The sequence below is a fragment of the Pteropus alecto genome, unplaced genomic scaffold (assembly GCF_000325575.1).
Source record: "Pteropus alecto unplaced genomic scaffold, ASM32557v1 scaffold86, whole genome shotgun sequence".
Lineage (NCBI taxonomy): Eukaryota > Metazoa > Chordata > Mammalia > Chiroptera > Pteropodidae > Pteropus > Pteropus alecto.
The window spans coordinates 32,606,743-32,614,892 of record NW_006442109.1 but is presented as its reverse complement, the minus strand read 5'-3'; the positions used below and the strand labels follow the sequence as shown (position 1 = coordinate 32,614,892).

The following is an 8,150-nucleotide window of genomic DNA, read 5'->3' as shown; positions in this document are numbered from 1 at the left end:
CCTGATTTTATCAGACTATTATTCAGTCAAAATCTTGGGTACACACACTTTAAGATTTTAGCAGATCCTCTGATGGAACATTCTTCAACAGGTAAAACATGTAAGAACAGAAAGTCTCGGTATTATAAACATGATTGCAAAGAGAAGTCCTAGGCTGACAGAAAGAGAAAATAATAAATGGCACCTTTTTCATCTCTAAACTCTCTAATACCAAGAAAACACCTTAAAGCCCTTGCCTTGGGTAAAAAATATTTGAAATGCCAAATCCAGTTATCAATTTATCTCTATGTGTGTCAGGAAGGGTTACTACAGTTAAGTATATTCTAAGCCTGTTTACACTCAGTGTTATTTCTAAAGTTCCAATAAGAGTGCCTATTTTTATATTTTATTTTTAAAGTGACACCAATCTGAGAAGAAAGAAAAAAAAGCATGTTTAAGCTATTCTTCAAGGCTCATCTCCATGAAGTAATTTTGATGGTTTTTTAAAAAAGGAAGCAACCTGCCACTAAATTAGATACTCACATTCTCTGAATACAAATAACAAATGAAAAATGTACGTACAGAGTTGGTTAATCGAATGTGAAATTCTGCTCATTTATACAGTTACTAAATCCTGGAATTGAAAATAGGGACAGCTAGTCACAGAGGAGCCCTTTTAATATTGTTTTCACATCTTCATATAAGAACAAACAGGGAAATCTTGTATGCATGGTGCATATAGAAAGGAATTTTCACATGGCCAACCTATGTACTCAGTAACGCTGCAGAGATATGCATAAAGATTTTTATTAAGTACTTAAAAATACTTGTTGAATAGATAAATTTGGGTATAGCTGAGGCAGGTATTATGCTGTTGATTTTACTATGTATAGTAGGTGCTTCATTTTAAATATCTTTAAAGGGTACACAGTGATTCTTTTCTTGGGTATGTAATGCCTCCAGATAATTATCAGTAACATTCCTTACACACACACCACTTAGGTTTTAAGTTTTAGATTACTCCTTTTTTACATTCAGTTACGACATCGGAAGGTTCATAAGTAACTTAAAATCTACCTTTTCTCTACTTGCCACAAAACCACCGGTATTACAGTTTGAGGATGCAAACATAGTTTTAATGCAAACACAGTTTTAATGCAAACACAGAGGAAATGATAGATTCTTGGTTTTTGTGCTTAAACCATTTCTAAAAACCCACTGAAGATCTCACATCAACAGAATTCTATAGTTATTTCTAAGAAAGATCAATTACATTTAATTTTTCAATTTTTATAAAAAAATTTTTTCTTAGAGCCATCAATCAGAAGATACAAAATAACTTTAAATAGAAATAGAAAATTAGCATGATGGAAAAGAAGCACATATATAGTCCGACCTCAAGGGTCAACACGGTAAATCAAGCTTTGTAATTTTTTTTAACGGTTATTCTGTTATTCTTGTATTAGGTAATTGTATTGTTGGAACAGTAAGCCTTTAACATCTGTGCACTTTGGATCACCTTAAGCCAGCTGGTTCCTCTCAAAACTGCTCATCTTTTGTTCTTACTATGTTCTGACTAGGGCCCCTAGCCTTAAGACAGCTATGTGCTTTCTGCAGCCAGGATATCCTCTTCAAGACTGTCAGACAATTTCCAATGATTGATGTGCTAGTCTAGTGCTCTGGTATTTTTCCCTTTAGTAAGTCTCCAGTAAATCTATAGCTCATTCTATAAGAATGCTAATTTGATCTCCTCTTACTTAGCTTGATGCACATTTTTCTTGTTTTTCTGTATCTTTGAAGGCTTGCTTGAAGTTTATAACACAGTATATTTCTAAAATAATTTTTTACAATATTACATATAAATAAAACACATTTCCTACTAAGGGAAAAGATTCAAGCAGTAAACTCAGTTGACTCTTTTCTCCAGAATTGTGCCATGTATCTATTCTGCAAAGTTGAAGCATTATTCTTAGGTCCACTAAAAATCAGACATCATTTACCCACTTATCTTTTACACCTTTTTTCCTGCTACTCCTTACTACGCTTACTCTTCTTTACCCCTTTGGTCTTCATCAGAGGCGACTAATATAGGAACTCCTGGACTCCCTTATCTCTGAAGGCCGTTTCAGGTTCTGCTCCAGAGGATCACTGATGGGAACTCTCATCTCACAGAAACCATGCCCCTAACTGGGTCATAGTCTTCTATCAGTCACAGCCCAAGCAAGGCAGAGTCTGGCTCTTTTAGGCTGTCAAGCTTGTTCCTTGCTATAGAGATGTTTTCACATGAAGACAGACCTCCATCAACCTCAGGGCATTAATTCTAAACCTCTCGCCTTAACATACATTGTACCATGTTTCCCAGCCAATCTCGTGATTGATTGCCCTTTTAAAGCCTTATATGACCTCTCATTATGAGGCTTAGAACTGAGTTTCTGGCTTCAACTTTTTGCTTTCATTCTTGACCATATTTGGACTTTTCATCATTACTTCCTTTAGTAAATTGGTGGGCCACTATGGTTCCCAGAACCCTATAATTACCTCAATACAATCCCCTGCAGGGAACATATCCAACGTGTCCAATGGGACTCCAAAAGTAAGACCTGGATATCCTATCAAGGATATTACTGAGTCAAATAATAAAACTGGAGCATAAAAGGAAGATTAGAAAAACATATCAACTTAAACATTTACTTGTATGTAAGATGATGTTCTTATTCTTAGAAAAAATACACATTGAAGTAGATAAGAGTAAAGGGCCACGCAACTCACTCTAAAAAAAAAATGTGTGTACATGTATATACACATACATAAATATATATAATACATATATGTTATATATATACACACATACACACACACTCACATATATGCAAAGAGAGAGGGAAGGAGAGAGCAAGTGAGCACACTCATCTGATAAAGTAAATGGGGCAAAATGTTAATAACAGGTGAATCTGGATAAAAAATATATCAGTGTTCTATGTACTATTCTTATCCTTGCAATTTTTCTGTTAAGTTTGAAATAACTGTAAAATAAAACCATATGGTTTCTACCATATTGGGAAACAGTCAGCTATGGTAAGGGGCTGGGGAAGACCTAATACAGGCAGAGGTATTTGTGCAGTAGACATAAATCTCTTAAGTGGCTGGTGGTCAGAGAGAAAAAAATACTTAGTTAATGCATAATGGGAAAGGCAATTCCTATAGAGATGAGAGTGCATACACAGGTCCAGAGGTTTCTTCATTCTGTATAGACAATAAACTTTTAGGAGTTGAAATATTTGTAGTTTATGGAGATGTGTAAAAAATGACTTTATGTATTAATGTCTATGTTATTCATATTTCTATACACTAAATGTAATAAATGTAACTTGAATGTAACAATAAGAGGATTAACACTGTGGGTAGAGTTAATATGTGTTTATCTGAAACTTAGCAGATAAAAAGATACTGCCAAAATAAACAAGCCGAAAGTGAGAATGGACATTCAAAGTACATTATTGTGTTACTGGAACATCTGGTACTAACACTGTCAAGTTTACATATGTTCTCAAATACTTATTTATGTAACAATCAAATGCTAAGCATTCCAGCTGCACTTGTAAACTTTTTATGAACTGAAGTCATATGCACAAGCTCAGCTAAATATACTTGACAGAGGGAGGAGCGTGAGGAAACTATTAACTCTCAAAACTGAAGTTTGATTGCAGTCAGCCTTCTGGCAAGTCTTATAAACTGGTGTTTGGTATGTGAGCCGAACTGCTGGCTCATGTGAGATTTATTTCATTCTAGTAAGTAGAATCAGAAATATCTAATCGATGGGTCAAAAATCATGATTTGGCAGCTACCTTTTGGGGACATATACTCAGGAAAGAAAATCATATGTAGATTAAAAAAATAGAGCAAAGGACATGATGACGTAAAGTCATTAAGAAAAGAGTATTTGATACTAAAGTGAAAAAGTATTTTCCCCAACATATCCTATAGCTAGCACAGGTAGTCTGACTGTGGCAATGCTTAAATTAGAATAGAATGAATAGGATGTGCTTTTGTATGATGATCATCTAGTATTACTCCTAATAAAAACTAGTTACGTGAAACTTGCCCCCTTAGAGATTTTTCTTTTTTTCCCCATTCCTGCAAGTAGTTGTGTAGTGTCATTTTTTAAAATAGAGAGCAGTCTACTTACTCTTTTTTCTATACAAACATATAATTCAAGATAACTACAAAAATTTTTTTTTGTCTTCAAAATGTCAGAGGGATTTATATAATGTAAATATATTCTTTTAATCATTACCAAATAGATGGCCTTCCTTATGATTATTATCTAGGTTTAGCACTTTGTGTTCAATGATTTAGGACAAGAAAGCAAAAAAGAGAAAAAAAGTTAAAATTAAAAAGATAGAAATGGCATTTAGATCTGCTTTAATACAGTTATCTGAAATGTTCTCTTGTTTTGACTTATTCCAGAAGGAAAACTTGAAACAATGAGTAAATGAGTATAAGTTACAAAGAGGCATATTTTAGCTCAACATAAGGATTTTTAAAATAGAGTTGTCCAACAGAATGGATTGTTTCAGGAAATGATGAGCTCCTTTGCTAAAGATATCCAAATTGAGACCGGATGAGCATATGCCAAGGATGCTGCAGGAAACATTTCTGCACTGTGTGGGAGGTTAGCCAACAGAAGATGATGTCTTAGGTTCCTTCCAACGCTAAATTTTATAATCTTATGACTATTCCAAACATGAATAACTGCTTTAATGATACAAACTCCGAGGCCTGGTTAAGAAAATGAAAAAGAAGAAAAACAAAGCAAAGCAAAACAAAACAAAACAACAAACTAACTTTACTTGGGTTCCAGGGAAAGCAGACTATAATATGAAGTCGTTTGTTTAATGCTGAGATAAGAAAAGTTACAACACTCTAAAAGTATATGCTTTATGATGTATGTAATTATTTCATAAAATTTAGTACAAACAATACGGCGTGCATTTCTAAAAGATAAATGAACTAAAGAATAAGAAACCATTTACTGAATTACTGAATTATACAAAACAGGAAGATAAGAAGGTAGGCAGAAAGCTAATGAAGGACTGAGCGAAGTTTTCATCGGTCTCACATTCTTATGGAGATAAAAATTAGAGAGATCATGATTAAGAGCCCCAGGATCTCAATTAGGAACCCAGAAGTCCACATACTAGAAAAGCAGAGACAAATAGAAGGTAGATTGAGCATTACCAAATCTGCAAGTGAGTCCCAGAATTAGAATAAGGTAATCACCCAACACTCTACTGGCCAACAAGATCCATAGAAAAAGTAACATCTGTAGTTTAGTAAACATAATAGTTGGCATTAATAATAATAATAATAATAATAAAAACCAGACATGACAAAAAACAGGACAAAAAACAAAACCATATCAGTAGATGACCCATTTATTGGAATTATCAGGTTGGATAAAAAGAGCTCTAATTAATAGGCTCAAAAATAAATAACATACAGATTTTACAGAGTCTATGGCCATGCCACCCTGAACGTGCCTGATCTCATCTGATCTTGGAAGCTAAGCAGGGTCGGGCCTGGTTAGTACTTGGATGGGAGACCACCTAGGAATACCAGGTGCCGTAGGTGTTAAAAAAAAAAAAAGAATTTACAGATTCCAGAGAACTAGAATTTATATAAAAACAAGAATCAAATAGAAATTCCAAGACTAAAAAAATTTAATAACTGATATTAAAAATAGGTAGGTTAAATAGAATATTGGAAGCTGAAGAGAAGATAAATGATCTGGAAGAAATGCCAGAAAGTATTTGAGTTGAAATTTGATCAATAAAATGAATGATACCAAAAAGTTTGTAGCTATAACATAAGACTGATAAAAAATATACCTAATTAGTGGCCCAGAAGGTAGAGAAGAGAAAAAAAATAGGACAAAAAAAATTGCAAAAATAAAGGCAAAGAATTTCCAAAGTAAAAGACATCAAGGCAAAGAATATCACACCAAGTCACATCATAGTAAAACAGCTGAAAACTAAAGACAAAGGAAAAAAAAAAACTCTTGAAAATAGCCAAAGGGAAAAAATATACCTTAGCCTCGCAGGTCCAGAAATAAAAACGATACCTGACTTCTCAATGAAAATAATGAAAGACAGATAACGGACTGACATTTTCAAGCTGCTGAAAGAAAACTGTCACTCTAGGATTTTATATTCATCAAAAATACCCTCCAAAAGTGAAGGTGAAATAAAGACATTGGCAGCCAAACAAAAAGCAAGTGAAATTGTTGCCTGTATATCCTCCCCCAAATAAATACGAAAGTGAGTTCTGCTGGCAAAATGAAAATGATTCTCAATGGAAACAGAAACTCAACATGAAGAGTAAAAATGTGGGTAAATATAAATAAATACCAACTGTACAATAACTATATAACTATGATGTAACAACAATTATAATATCTTCTAGGGGAATAAAACATATGTAGAACTAAAATGATAACAATAACAAAGAGTAGTAATATAGAACTTAAAATATTCTAAGGTCCTAGCATTGTCCAAGAAATTTTAAACATATGGAATCATATTAGGTTGTAGTAAGTCCAGGCTCTACAGTGTATTCTTTAGAACAGGTACTAACACATAGTAAAAGAATGTACTAACAAACCAATAATGGGGAATGTAGATTAATGAAAGAAGTATGATTAACCTTAAACAATGTAAAAGAGGAAAAGAAGGAACATGAAACACGAGAAAAGCAGAAAATCGATATGTATAATCATAAATACATGAATAATTACATTAAAAGTTATTGTTCCAATTAAAAGGCAAATATTTTCAAACTGGATTAAAAAAAATAGATGATACCTATATTTTTTAAATATAAGGAGAGAAAAGGTTAGAAGTAAAAGGATGAAAAAATATACACCATGGAAACACTAACAAAAAAGCTGATGCAGTTATTCTGCTTTTAAAGTGGATGATTATAAAAGAAAATTCATCAGAAAGATACAACAATTCTAACTTTGTTTTCACACACCTTCAAATTTGAAAAAACTTAAGAGGACAAATCCATGCAATGACCTCTCTCAGTTACTAGTAAAGAAAGGAAAGAAAAAAATCAGCAAAGATACAGAAGATCTAAAGAATAATTTTAATAAAACTTCCTTAATTGGTATATATATGTAACACTGCACTCAACAATGATAGAATGTTCATTATTTACAAGGGTGCATACATCACTGACAAAACTAATCATGTACTGGGCCATAAAACGAGTCTCAACAAATTGCAAGAAACTAAAATAACCTACAGTACATTCTTTGACCACCGTATTGTTGCTCCGTACCCTACACTAAGACTACAACAAATGTGAACCACCAGAAGTGTTCCACTGCAGAAACTGATCCAGAAATCATTTTTAAATGTTTAAAACTATACTATAAAATAAATGTACATTTATTTTTAGTAATCACCAAAAAATCTGCATAGTACATGTTTTGATTAACTTTTTACACATGAAAAATATGTAAAATTGCCTTTCTTAAATGTTTTTGCCTATGAATCAAGTTCCTCATTTTAGAGACTATACATACCTAGGATTACTAATATAATAAAGATTATAGTTGAATTGAAAAGTTTGTTATTAAAAAAGAGCCAACTCGTCAACTTATTTAACATATTTAGTCGATTGCCACAAAACTAAGAACACCTTGAGCATGTCTGACTATACAGTCCAGTGCTAGCAGGTGCCCAATGGGAAATACTTTGAACACGCAGGGTCTCTTTGGAATGAGAGAGACCATCACTAATCTTCATGCTTCTCTGGTGGACAAGGCAATCTATCTGAGAAAAGTACTTTTTCTCGTAACATAGTTTCTACATCTACTGTGAAAAATAAGCCAAATTTAAAGAAACAAGGTAAAATCAAAAACCCAAACCAAAAACCAAGGTAATTGATATGAAAAGGATCTGCTTTCATTGTTATGGTTAGAGGTAGCTGATAGAACCTAAACCCTGATTTCTTGTCCCTTGCCAAATTCTACTGGAGTGACAATAGAAATATAACTCTAAAAATACATCTGTAGTCATGCAGCAAAGTTTGAGGGGTGCTACCAGCATCCAAGAATGAGAAAGAATATCTGAAAGGTATAAAGCAAAATTGGGAAAGAAAAACTG

At 33.1% G+C, this 8,150-nt stretch overlaps 1 non-coding gene across 1 annotated transcript; it reads left to right on the top strand.

The window, feature by feature from the left end:
• The first annotated feature begins 5,491 nt into the window (after positions 1-5,491).
• LOC112469703 lies at positions 5,492-5,610 on the top strand. The gene has a single exon (XR_003042722.1). It is a non-coding gene; the product is annotated as a 5S ribosomal RNA (ribosomal RNA).
• Positions 5,611-8,150: the final 2,540 nt, after the last annotated feature.